Below are 13,697 nucleotides of genomic sequence, written 5' to 3'. Positions count from 1 at the left end.
CTGTGACATCCCGTGACCTGCGCCTCAAATCCTGAGACCTGGCGGAGCCGTCTGTCGCAGGCAGTACAACATGGCCGTCAGAGGTGCTGCGTGGTGAGTGAGGGATTCATCAGAACACAAACGCTGAGCGCTGTTGATCTAAGGACATGGCACCGCGGGGTCAGCGAGATTCTCAGCAAGTATGAGGGGTGACACAGTGCACACAGACCCCAAAGGAGAAGCCAGGACGGCCGTGCACGCATAGGCCACAGAGATGATCACAGGATGTCCGTAGCAATATTTTGTTAATGACTGGCAGTTGTTGAGAAAGTCCGCTCCCTAGAACAACTACCGTGTTCCCCTGAAAATAAGACCTGACCGGAAAATAAGCCCTAGCATGATTTTTCAGGATGACATCCCCTGAACATAAGCCCTAATGCATCTTTTGGAGCAAAAATTAATATAAGACCCGGTCTTATTTTCAGGGAAACACCGAATGTACCTAAGTGGAGTTAACTAATATCCTTATTTAAAGGATTTTGAGCCAAAAGGCAAGTTGTTTCAGAGCAGGCAAAATGCTCCATTAGGTTGGTGCAAAAGTAATTGCGGTTTAAACGTTTAAAAATAATAGCAAAAACCTCAATTACTTTTGCACCAACCTGATATAATTCATAATTGGAAGGCACTTTATCAATCTAATAATCAGGAGGATGCTGATTCCTAGGTTGACTGCATTAAGGACACCAATTACATTTGCATTCAGTTCAGTTAAGGTAAAATGAAAGTAACAAGGATTTTCTTAAGATACAGATCTTAAGTTCTTTGCAACATTTTGTTCACGGGTCTCCTGGAGTTCAGACTCAGATATAGTGAGTGGAGAATAACCCCAGATGTGGGTTATATGGACCCCTCATCCAACTGCACAGAGAACTCCGTGATTCCAACTGTGTAAGACAGCCAGCGCCTGGAAGTGTCCTCTCACCAGCAAAACCTTCACACGCAGCAAGCAGCACAGCCCTGCCTGAGGGCCACGGAACAGGATTTGCAAATGGGAGGCTGCGAGGATTCAAAGGGAGCCAGTGTAGAGAGTTTGCATTTGTGCAAGCAAAACCCACAGGGCTGATGTTGAAACAAGCTCATGGTGGCATATGAAGAGATGAACAAAGGGAGACACAGAAACACAAGAGGGAAGCCAAAGCTTGCTCTACTCCCAATAAAGAGTTAAGCCTCACACTCCCCTTTCTGTTTTCCCGCCATTCCCTAGGCAGTTGAAGTGAAAGTGGTATTTGGAGGCCTGAATTAGTGAGCTAATTACCTCACTTTCTCTAATTCACTCTGAATAGATACATTTAGTCTTGGTGTTGTTGTTTTTTTAAATAAAATAAGCAACTTTGAGCCTACATTAAGAGGTGTGTCAGGTTTTGATTTGAACAGAATGATGAGCATATGTTGTTGAACACATGACACTCAACACCGATGAGTGTGTGTCCCCCAACCCCCGCCTGGATTATACTGTCCTTAGTCAATGCCATGGGAGGCAGGGTGAAAGTCTCTTGTGCAATTTTCCTGCAAACAATAATGAGGAGGTCAAAATAGAGCTCTGGGAACCGTGTGTTAGTATTTCAGGACATCCACTCCGTTTGCCAGGCACCAGAACCTCAAGATACATTTAAAAGGGAATCGATAGGACTGACTGACCAACTAGATGTAGGAGGACAGAGAGAAGGAGGAGCTGGGGAGGGGCTGACTTTTCTAGCTCGCACTGCCAAGTGGATGGAGAGGCCCTTACCATGCGCGCTGCCACGGCAAGGAACGCAGGTCTGCGGGTCATCCTTAAGAATATCAATCATCCCGCTGTGCGAGGAAGCCCTCGGGGTTATTGAGCTATGTGGGACTGTTTGCTCTGCTTTTCAATTTTCTTGCTTCTTCCTTAGCTGACAAACTGTCAGCTGTCACTTCTTGCTACTGTCAATGTGCCTGATTCTAATCATCTTCCTCCTTTACTTTCTAATGTGCTGCTTCTAGAAAACCCAGGAGGCAAGTTGGCCAGAAATGTATGTAAAACAAGAGTCCATAGGGGCAAAGGGATGGTCCAAGGACCATTGTATGTTATAAAGCAGCAGGCTTTGTGACTGCTCTCTCAGCTGCTGCAAGGGACTTCTCTCATTTTAGATGGATCAGGTCTTCACAGATCTGACATTCAGATGGCTAAGGAGGTGTTTATTTATGTTTGTATAGCAACGTGGAGAATAAAATGGTTCCTCAAGTCATCCCGTGACTATCCATTCATTTCTAAGGTAGGATTTAAAAAATGTCTTGGCTGCCATGTAATAAATAATGGCTGACTTACATTTATTGGGCACTTAGTATGAGTCAGGCCCTGTTCTAAGCCCCTTTAATGCAATACCACTTGGGATCAGCGTAGGACTACCTCCTGTGTAGTATTATTATCACCCATTCTATAGATAAGGACATCTGAAGCTCGAGAGGTTAATTTTTCCAAGGCCAAGCAGTCCACAAGCAGCAGAGCCAGGATTCAGATGCAAGCACTGTGACTCCAGAGCCTGTGTTCTTAATGCTTCGCTGTGTTACCCCACAAAGCAGGACCACGGGCAGAGGGCCCCTAACATGAGACACTGTGCTTTCTCTGGTTAAATAACAGAATGGTAACTAGGACCAACTAGTCAATTGTTTCTGTGTGTCTTTAGGGCACAAAATTGTAGTTCATTAGCAACACAAGTCAGACTTAACTCCCCTGTCCCCGCAGCCCCCACCTCTAAGTTCACAATATACAAACATCAACCACTTCAGACACATTTGCAGCTCCGTGACTTAGCTAATAATGTAGAAACCCAAATAAGGATGAAGCAAATTTCCAAACTCGGGGGGTTAGGTGGCTACTGACTCAATAACAGTATGTACCCAGATAATTCACTAACGAAGGTCAATTTGTCTTGTTCTCACCAGATTTCTTCCTTCCCTGCCCCAAGAAGGATCTCACTGTATGTTTCCATTATGTTACCCAATGAGCTGTGTCTCCCCCCAAATTCATATGTTGAAGTCCTAGCCCCTAGTACTTCAGAATGTGACTAGGTTTGGTGATAGGCCTTTAAAGAGGTAATTAAGGTAAAATGAGGTCATATGGCGGTCCCTAAAACAATAATTGGTATCCTTATAAGAGGAAGGGATCAGGACAAATACAGAGAACGGACCACGTGAAGACACAGAGAGAAGACTGCCATCTATAAGGCACGTCGAAAGGACTCAGAAGAAATCAAGCTTGATCTCAGACTTCCAGACTCGAGAACAGAGAGCAAATAATTTTCTGTGGTTTAAGCCACCCAGGCTGTGGCACTGGTTTATGGCAGCCCGAGAAAACAAATACAGTGACCAGAGAGGTTTGTGCTCAGAGTCTTATGCAGAGGTCACGTGAGAACAGGCTCCCTCCCTGGCTTTTCCCCCCAAAGCTTAAGTTCATTGAGGTATTATCTTAGGAAAAGGGAAGGAAGTTGAGCTTCTTAAAATGGGGTGGTGGGGGGCTGCAGGAAGGGCAGAAATGAAAAAGGCTGAGGGGCAAAACCATAAGGGCACCTGGCTCGGTGGGTAGCAGCCTCCCACCTAGACACGGGTGCTCCACCTCCAACTCGTGCCCAGTGATGACCCAGCTAAATTCATGACACATCAGTCAGAAATTTAGAGGTAGATATTATGTTATCATTGGACTACTACTGTTAATTCACAAAATAATGACACACCTGTGGTGTTGAATGGAACTTGAGTGAAATCACACCCTCTATGAAAGCTCTGATCATCTAATTGTGAAAGGCCTACGGCGGAAAGTTAACAGCTGTGACCACCACTGCTCTTCATGTCCAGCACTGTCCCCTCTTCTGCTGGTGACACACCTTGACACCTTTTTGAGGAGTGACTTTGCCCCCAAAGTCTGGGATTCTGGAGCACTGTCAGTCAGGATGCTTGCCTGATCAACCAAGGACAAGCCCGAGGACCAGCTGGATCAACTGGATTCTCCCCACTTTCTGAATCTTGAGAGAAATGATCTAAGGAAGAACCAATGCTGGAATTAATTCATTGCAACTCTCGCTCCCTTAAGTAACTGGCCAGATGGCTGGGGTTCCTTGGAGCTCCCAGAATGAAACTGGTTCTCCAGGCTTCCCCAGCATCCCGTGAGGGTCCACCGGAGTCTGTTTCTGGGGCTTACAACCACAGAACTAGTGAACACAGTGACTGTGGGACCAGACCCTGGAGGTTCACATGGAAACAGCAGATAGAACACGTTGATCACCGCTCTTAGGGGAATGTCATAACTTGCTGCTTATTGAGATTTTCAGCCACTCATTTCCTCACAGGTGGTTCAGCATGCTGAATTTAAATATATGAATTTTGAGATTAGAGACAGATAGTTTGCTGCTGAATTTGGGGTTGAAATCATAATTATCATCTGTAACCACAAAGGGGCACCCTTTGAAAGACACTTGGTGGAAGCAGTGGTTCTGATTCATGTACTCATTAGTTTGACAAATATGTATTGAGCACCTGTTATGGGCCAGACACTGATTCACTCAAAGGGGATACAGCTGTGGAGAAAGCGTTGACAAATCCCTGCACTCCCCAAGTTGAATTCTAGTGGGCAAGATAGGCACTAATGGAGAGGAAGTAAATATATAGTCTGTTAAATAAAGAGATGTGTTTGAGGGGAAAATAACCAGGGAAAAGAGGATAAACAATATTGAGGAGCAGAGCACTGTAAATTTGAACAAATAAAAGGATAAACCAGGATATATAAAGTTCTCTGTTGTATACCTGTTAAGACAATACAGGGGAGTAGGATCTTCCCCTTACTTATTTATTTTTGTAACAGTTTTACTGAGATATAATTTAAGTACTATACAATTCACTCATCTAAAGTAAAATGCAATGGTCTTTAGTATAATCACAAGATTGTGCAGCCATTACCACATCAATTTTAAAACATTTTCATAATCCCCAAAAGAAACCTCATACCATTTAGCTATCAACCCCTCAACCTCCCTATCCACTAGCCCTAAGCACCACTGGTCTATTTTTTGTCTCTATAGATTTGCATGTTCTGGAAATATCACATAAGTGGAATCATGTAACGTGGTCTTTTGTGACTGGCTTCTTTCACTCAGCATAAATATTTAGAGTTTCATCTATGTTGTTGTGTACACATTCTTTTTTTTTTTTTTTACTGAGTAATATTCCATTGTATGGATACACCACAATTTGTTTATGTGTTCATCTGTTGACCATTTTGGTCATTTCCAGTTTGGGGCTATTACAAATAAAGCGTCTGTGAATAGTTGTACACATGGTTTTGAATGAACGTGTGTTTCCTATCCCCTTGGGTAAGTAACTAGAAATATAATTCCTGGATCACACGTTTAACTTTTAAGAATGAGTCAAACTATTTGCCAAAGTGTTTATAGCATCTATATTCCCACCAGCAGTACCTTAAAGTTCCAGGTCCTCCATATCCTTGCCACCACTTGGCATGTGAAGTCTTGTCATCTGCAGCCATTCTAATATATATCTCTTGAGGGTTTAATTTACATTTCCCTAATGACTCAAGGTGTTGAGCATTTCTTCATGGGCCTATTTGCCATCTACATATATCTTCTTTGGTGAAGTACCTGTTTACATCGTTAGCCCATTTTTTATCAGGTTGTTCACTTTCTTATTGTTGAGTTTTGAGAGATCTTTATGTAATCTGGATACAAGTCTTTATCAGATATACACTGTCCAGAGAATTTCTCCCAATCTGTGGCTTGTCTTTTCATTTTCTGATCAGTCTTTTGAAGTCCAAAGATTTTATATTTTAATGAAGTCCAATGTGTAAATTTGTTCTTTTGTGGATTTTGGTGTTGTATCTAATAAATCTTTGCCTAACCTAAGGTCACAAATATTTTTTCCTATGTTTTCTTCTAGAAGTTTTATAGTCTTAAGTTTTAGTGTGCTGAGAGGTAGAGATCCAAATTTCCTTTTTTTTGTATATGGATATCCAATTGTTCTAGCATGATTTGTTGAAAAGTCACCATTCATTGCATTGCCTTTGTGCCTTTGTCAAAAATAAATCTATATAAGTGGGGGTTTATTTCTGGACTGTGTAGTCTGTTCCATTGATCAATTTGTCTGCCTTTCCATTTATACCATGCTGTTTTGACTGCTGTAGTTTTATAATGATATTGCCATATTTGTGTATGTGTGTGTATAGATTGCAGACATCATGGTATTTCATCCTTCAATACTTCACAAAAGTTTTAAGAACAAAGACTTTATTATACTTAAGTTGTGACAGCAAACAATTAGTGAATATGGACTGTATATTAAATGATTAAATGTCCATATTTAAATTTCTATAATGGGTCCCAAACCTCTATAGCTTTAAAAAATTAAGATAGGGGGCCGGCCCAGTGGCTCAGGAGGTTAGAGCTCCATGCTCCTAACTCCGAAGGCTGCCGGTTCGATCCCATATGGGCCAGTGGGCTCTCAACCACAAGGTCGCTGGTTCAACTACTCGAGTCCCGCAAGGGATGGTGGGCTCCGCCCCCTGCAACTAACATTGAACAGGGCACCTTGAGCTGATCTGCCTCCCAGATGGCTCAGTTGGTTGGAGCGCATCCTCTCAACCACAAGGTTGCCAGTTCGATTTCTCGACTCCCGCAAGGGATTGTGGGCAGTGTCCCCTGCAACTAAAATTGAACACAGCACCTAAGCTGAGCTGCCGCTGAGCTTCCAGATGGCTCAGTTGGTTGGAATGCGTCCTCTCAACCACAAAGTTGCCAGTTCGACTCCCTCAGGGGATGGTGGGCTGTGCCCCCTGCAACTAGCAATGGCAACTGGACCTGGAGCTAAGCTGCACCCTCCACAACTAAGACTGAAAGGACAACAACTTGAAGCTGAATGGCACCCTCCACAACTAAGATTGAAAGGACAACAACTTGACTTGGAAAAAAACAAAAAGGCCTGTAAGTACACATTGTTCCCCAATAAAGTCCTGTTCCCCTCCCCCCCCCCCAAATATGATAGGGTTTAATTTATCAATATCTCCAGCTTCTCTTTCATAATTCAAAATGGTAAACTTTTTTCCCTGGATCAGTTTTTACAATTTATAATATTGCTAGGAATTGATCCTTCTAAGTATCGCAAACTGTTGCCATAGAACTGATTATCCTATTCTCTTAAATTATTTTAATCATTCTGTTTCTGGTTGTTTCTACTTGGTTGTTTCTAATCTTCTCTCTCTCTCTCTCTCTATCTCTCTCTCTCCTTAATTGGGATCGGAACGAGTTTATATATTTTATTAGCCTTTGCCTAAAATCAACACTTGAATATATTTATCCTCTGTGCCATCTACTTATGCTATCTTATTACTTCTGGGTTTTATCTTTATCCCTCTTCCTAGTTTCTTTGGGTTTATTTTGTTGTTCTTTTTAGGAAAGTATAAAAGTGAATTCTTAGTGCCTTTTGGTCTTTCTTCTTTAGCCACGAAGGTGTTTGAGGCCGTGGACTCTGAAAAGGGTCTCTCTGTATGACACATTTCATATGCTGCGCACTATTTTTTGTTGCTTTGTACATATCTGGTAATTTTTCTTTTGAGTGCCTCCTTAATTCAAGGGTTATCAACAGCTCCTTTTTAGTTTCCAAGTGGGTAAGATTTTTGGTTGTTTTAAATTACTTATTTCTAATTTTACTGGATTATGAATTAGAAAATTGAGGCCTGTAAAATCTTAATGCTTTTCAATTTTTAAGATTTAATTGGGGGCTTATTTCATTTCTTTATAATCACGTTTTATAGTTATGGCTGAACCTTTGAAAATAATGTATATTTCCTATTGAATGGATGTCAGATTCTATAAATACCAGTTATATCAAGATTATTGATTGCATGTTTTAATTTCTCTAGGTTCTTGCCTTTTTTTTCTATGCTATCTAAGGGAGATATCTAGAAGTCTCTGATTACAATAGTAATTTTGTCAAGTTCTCCTTGGATTTGTAATAGGTTTTGTTTTATATGTATTTAACTTCTAAAGTTTGGTGTATAATATGCTTTGTCTGCTATATTGTTTTAACGAATATCAGCTTTATGGTTACAAAACGGCCTATTACATCCTGTTGAGTGGTTTTGACCACTCCTATTCATTTTCTTCCATCTTAAGATCTCTCTTCTGGCTCATTAGTGGTGGTTTTCAGTCTTAATTATTTCCTTGGAAAAGGTATTTTGGAATTATAATTTCTAGCTATTTTCTTATCTTCAAATATCTTTAAACCTGACAGATGGAAAATATCATGGCTGAGTATAGGTTTCTCAGGTTGCAGTCCTCTCTTAGATACTACTCCACTATGTTTTAGCTGTTTCCTATGGTTTAGCCGCTTCTGTCTTAGATGCTACTCCACTTTGTCATCGTCACAGGTGAGAAGTCTGAAGCCATTCTGATGAGGTGTGTGTGTGTGTGTGTGTGTGTGTGTGTGTGTGTGTGTGCGTGCGTGTGTGTTAGGGGAGCTGGGTGGCAGTTTGAGGGCATGGGGGGACAATATCAACCAGGGCTGCCATTATGCACAATTTCAGGAGGCGCCATCCATGTCAACTTTCGACATAAGAACCACAGATGACTGGGGGGTCGCATTCCTTCCAGCACCTGCCACTCTCTTGGCCTCATCCTAGGCTTTCCGAAGCCCGGTCCGCAGGGACTTGCCCAGCCCATAGGGACAGATACTTCCACCTGTTTTCTCTTCCAAGGCTCCTCCACTGCCCGAGGCCTCACCCGAACTCCACTACCCTGAGGCTCCAGCAGGGGGACCTCCTGAGGTGCAGAGAGACGGAAGTGAGCACCGAGACGAGAGGAGCCGCGTTTTGATTGCAGGGTTCCCAGAATCCCGCCTCATCCTTCTCTCTTAGCACAGTTCTTGAGCCAGGCTTGCTTAGGATTTTGCCTCCAGAGATATGAACACTTCACACTTAGAGATTTCTCAGTGACAATAAAACTGTTACTCAGTGACCGTAGCACCACTTTAAACAGATTAGGTGCTAAATTACTTTGTCCTAAAATAAAGCTCAATGTGTGACATCAGTGCTCTCCATTTAAAAAAAAAAAAAGAAAAAAAAGAGAAGCGCTAAAACCTTTAGACATTTGGCTTGTCCACGGTCTAGAAAATCTAGCAGCCAGCTTGCTTTTGAAACAGGGAACATAAGACTCCACAGTGCACAGCGTGACGGTCCAGAGCGGTAATGACCGCGTTTGAGGAAATATTTCATGAGACACCATCTGATTAGAAAGCAGAGTCCATGAAATCAACTTGTTTAGCTATGTCTGTATGCTTTAGGCAGGCGTACACTCACTGAGAAGAAACAAAAGAATGTTCCTATAAACTTGTAATGGAAAAGCAATAAAAGCCACCAGAGACATTATGAAATTTTTATTCTAATATTTCACTGATCAGAAGGAGGAAGTAAGAAGCCTCACAAGGTTTGAGAAATAGTTGACAATATGGAAACACCACTTTTTCTGGCTTGTATGCAGCTAACTGGGGTGGAATGGGGGGGTGATGGGGTTCAGAGAGGAAGGAACAATTGGTCTTGTTGGGCTTGAATGAAGTACACTTTTTTGAACTTTTTGTATTGTGCTAAAATATATGTAACATAAAATTTGACATTTTAACCATTTTTAAGTGGCATTAATTACATTCATAATGTTGTGCAACCATCATTACTGTTTCCAAAATGTTTTCAATCACAATATTTCTGTTTCACCCCAAACAGAAACTCTGTGACCATCAAACTACGGAACTCTCATTTCCACCTCCCTGAAGTCCCTGGTAACTTTTATTCTAGTATCTGTCTTTAGGAATTTGCCTATGCAATGAAGTATTTTTGTGGACCAGAAAATAGTAACACTAAGTTGGAGCCTGGGTGAAAAGACTAATTCTAAATTGCTTCAGTACTTAGTACTTCTGTAGACCAGCGAAGGCATGCAAAGTTTCAGAGCATGCAATACCACCTCATCGGAAAGTTGCTTTAGGAAGTTTCACCTGGCAGAAGTTTGTGGGATGGATCCAGGTCTGGAGAGCAGCTAGACACTGTCAGGAAAGGCTGTTTTAGTAGCAATCCCCAATGCTCCAGGGGGAAGTGACATTGGGGGCTGCTACTGAAGTAGAAAGGAAGATTTAGGAGGCATTTGAGGGATGATGGAGGAGCAAGCTGCTCCTGACCTGGCACAATTACCTTGGGGACGGGAGAGGGAGGATGATGTGAGAGTTGGATAATATGGATGATTACTTAATTTTTAAACTACACATTTTATATTAGACTCCTATAAACAGTCACAAAAAGAGTCATTTAACTTATCAACGCAGAGTACAAGGATAAGGCCAGAATTAGGTGTGATGTTAAGAAAAAACCCAAATCAAACAATGAAAGAATTTTATCTTCCCTTAAATGTCAAGGTTCCTATTATGTGGCAGTTCATAGACAGGAAAGGAGGTAGGAAAGACTGGGATAATCAATCAATATAGAGTGACTGAAGGTAAGATTTCAGGAGAGGGAGAATGTGTTAATTCTGGGGGGAAGTTTGTTACTCATGGAGGAGTATGCTATGGTTAATGTTTGACAATAGGGTGTGTGATATTACAGCTAGGAGCATAGAGTCTAGATCCAGACTTCTGGAGTTCAAATCCTACTTTGTCATGTACTGTCTACTGTTTTCCCTGAAAATAAGATCGAGTCTTATATTAATTTTTGCTCCAAAAGATGCATTGGGGCTTATGTTCAGGGGATGTCATCCTGAAAAATTGTGCTAGGGCTTATTTTCCGGTTAGGTCTATTTTTGGGGAAACACGGTATGTGACCTTGGTCAAGTTACTTAACCTCTCTGAACTTTTGTAATGCGGAGTAATAATCATATCTATCTCATGTGTTGTTGTATAGATTCATGACTTAATATTTGCTGAGTTCTTAAAGAAGGACCTGGCACCAAGTAAATGCTATGTAAAAGTTTGGTGCCATTATTATTATTATACTAATTTAAAATATAAACCAAAATAAAAATTTGCACGTAAATTTAAACAATTTAATTTACCAAGGAAATCAGAAATAAGGAAATCACAGTCTTAGACGTAGCGATGGCTCAACTGTCTGCGTTCTTTGGTTTAAGTTAACCAAGAACCCTGGCTTCTCAGGCCAATGCTAACTGTTCACCTTTTGGTTAAACATCACTTTAAAAATACATAATTAGTATCCTTAGTCACTTTTTAAAAATTTATTGATTTGGCATTTTTCTAATGAAGGTTTCGGTTTGTCTTGATGGCCAGGGTTTTCGCCGTTTTGGGTTTTTTTGTTTGGTTTGTTGGTTTTGCCTATGACTTGTGATATATAGTAGGGGCTGAATCAATACACAGTTAACTAAATAAAATTATTTGTGTGTTTTCGGTTCATCAGTGTCAGGGTATAAAATTAGGAATACAGATCTTTAAGGATCTTTTGCTTCTTGGTAACTAAAAGGGGGAGGGTTCCAAAGGTCGTATTCATCTTCTAAATGAGTGGGTTTTCCTATTTTTCTCCTGTAAAATTTAGAAGACGCCCAGATTCGCTGTGCTTACTGTCAAGTGCTACTGTCCTGTACACCCTTCCCCTTGACCAGGCTGCAAAGCGCCTTACTCACTTAACCTGGAATTCCTGATCGCCAGGCGGGCCTGGAGCCCCGGGTGCCAGGGCTCCCTCGACCGCTGGGCCCTGCAGGACTCGGTGGGCACTGCTGCCCTCTGCTGGTGATCGAATGGAACACCGCACTCTGTTCCCTCCAGCTGAGCTTTGCAGAGGAAAGGAGCCCAGTGGTGTGAATACCTTTGAAACCCCACACCCTGGAGCCTCCACACCGCCCTCTCTCCCCACATGCTCCGGAGAGGAAAATGCAACATAAAAGCAGTACTAAGTAGTGTAGCTGAGCAAAAGGAAGTCCACACAGCTCTGATTTACCCCACAGTTAGACCACAGCTCTTGTTTGAATGTTCACTATTTACTTCTCTCCCAAATTTCACTTTCTCCTGCTTTTGTTTTGCTGAATCTGCCAGGAGTTCATGCAGCACTGTTTCAATGTGTCCAGTGTAGGATTTTCAAGTTAATCTTAAGAATTTGAAATTTAGGTGTATGTGTTCTACTAGACTGCTGGCACAATGTGACAGCAGTGCCCTGTGGTTGTGTCTTAAACTCTTCTGATGACAAAAGTCAGACTCACTCTTTTTTCTTTTGATATTTTGTGTCCTAGTGGTTACCTTTGAGTTTATAACTTATCATTGCCTCCACTCCCCCTTAGTCCTGTTTGTCATTTGTGTTGTTAAATGATATCCTTTGATTTCTGGAAATCACTCAGTATCACATCATGATTCTTTTTCACAGCTACATAATACTCCACTGCATGTTTTGTGCTATAGTTTATTCAACTACTTTTTTATATTTGGGTACTTAGGTTGCTTCCAGTATTGTACAATTTCAAACAATGCTGCAATGAATTCCTGTGTGTGTGTATTTTTGTATTACAGAAGGCATATCTTCAGGGTAAGTTCTAGAGGTGGGATTGCTGAGTCAAACAAAGGGTGACTGCACGTGTAGTTTTGTTCAGTTTTATCAAATCGCTCTCGGAGGGAAGAGACTCTGAGACTGTTAATGACTAGCATTTATTGTGAGGATAGTTGTGATTTAAAAAGCAGAAAGAAATATTGGAGTATTAACTACATGGTCATGTCTCTTGGATACTAAGAAAGCAGCTTGGATGGAGAGGTGGGGGGAGGCATGAACAGGGTCTCTTGAGAACAGAAACAGCAGCACAAACTGGCCTTGTAGAAGTGATTTGCTGCTAGTTCTGGACCTAAGGCTGACCTAGGTCCCTTCACCTTGTGGTTTGATGAATACTCCTTCTGATGTGCCATCACTTCTTGTGGGTTTTTTTTCCTTGTGAATAATTAATTTTGATTTATTTTAAGCCAATATCTTTCTAAAAGTTGAATTGTAACTAAATTTTAATAATATAAAAATAATAAAGTAATATAAATATTGCAGGAAATACATATCAGATTTCCTGATGGAGAATGAAAAATTTAGGCACGTGTTTTTTCACTATCCCAATGAGTAACAAATACTTAAGAATAATGAGTTCTGGAATTTAGTCACTTCCTGTAAAGTAGAAAACATTTCCAATATTTTTATTGTTGTTTTCTCACACTTTAAAAAAAATTGCTTCCTATGAGATGATTGCAAAGAGTTAATTCAGAGTATATGAGCTAGACTGATGTTTCCTGTAAATTAAGAAGCATTCCCAGATATTTATTGTTTTTCCACAGTTTAAAAAGAAGTTTATTTTCAATGGAATGAAGTTAATTCACAGTATGTGGATTAGAACTAATGTTTCCCTTTATATAATCTTTGATGGAAAGGTTTGCTGAACTGATATATTATATAAAGAAGAATCTTACGAAAACAAACTTAGTGACTTAATATTTTCACCCATAAAATGAGGATAAGAATAGTACTTACCTTACGGAGTTTTTTTTGTTTTTGTTTTTGTTTCAGGTGTACAAAACAATGTACTAGTTAGACATTTTATCCCTCACAAAGTGATAACTCCCGACCCCCAATCTATTGCCCCTCTGACATTGTACATATCTATTACAATTCCATTGCCTCTGTT

The sequence above is a fragment of the Rhinolophus sinicus genome, linkage group LG10 (genome assembly GCF_036562045.2).
Source record: "Rhinolophus sinicus isolate RSC01 linkage group LG10, ASM3656204v1, whole genome shotgun sequence".
Taxonomy (NCBI): Eukaryota; Metazoa; Chordata; class Mammalia; order Chiroptera; family Rhinolophidae; genus Rhinolophus; species Rhinolophus sinicus.
The sequence above is the reverse complement of the archived record's forward strand: the minus strand, read 5'-3'. Positions refer to the sequence as shown.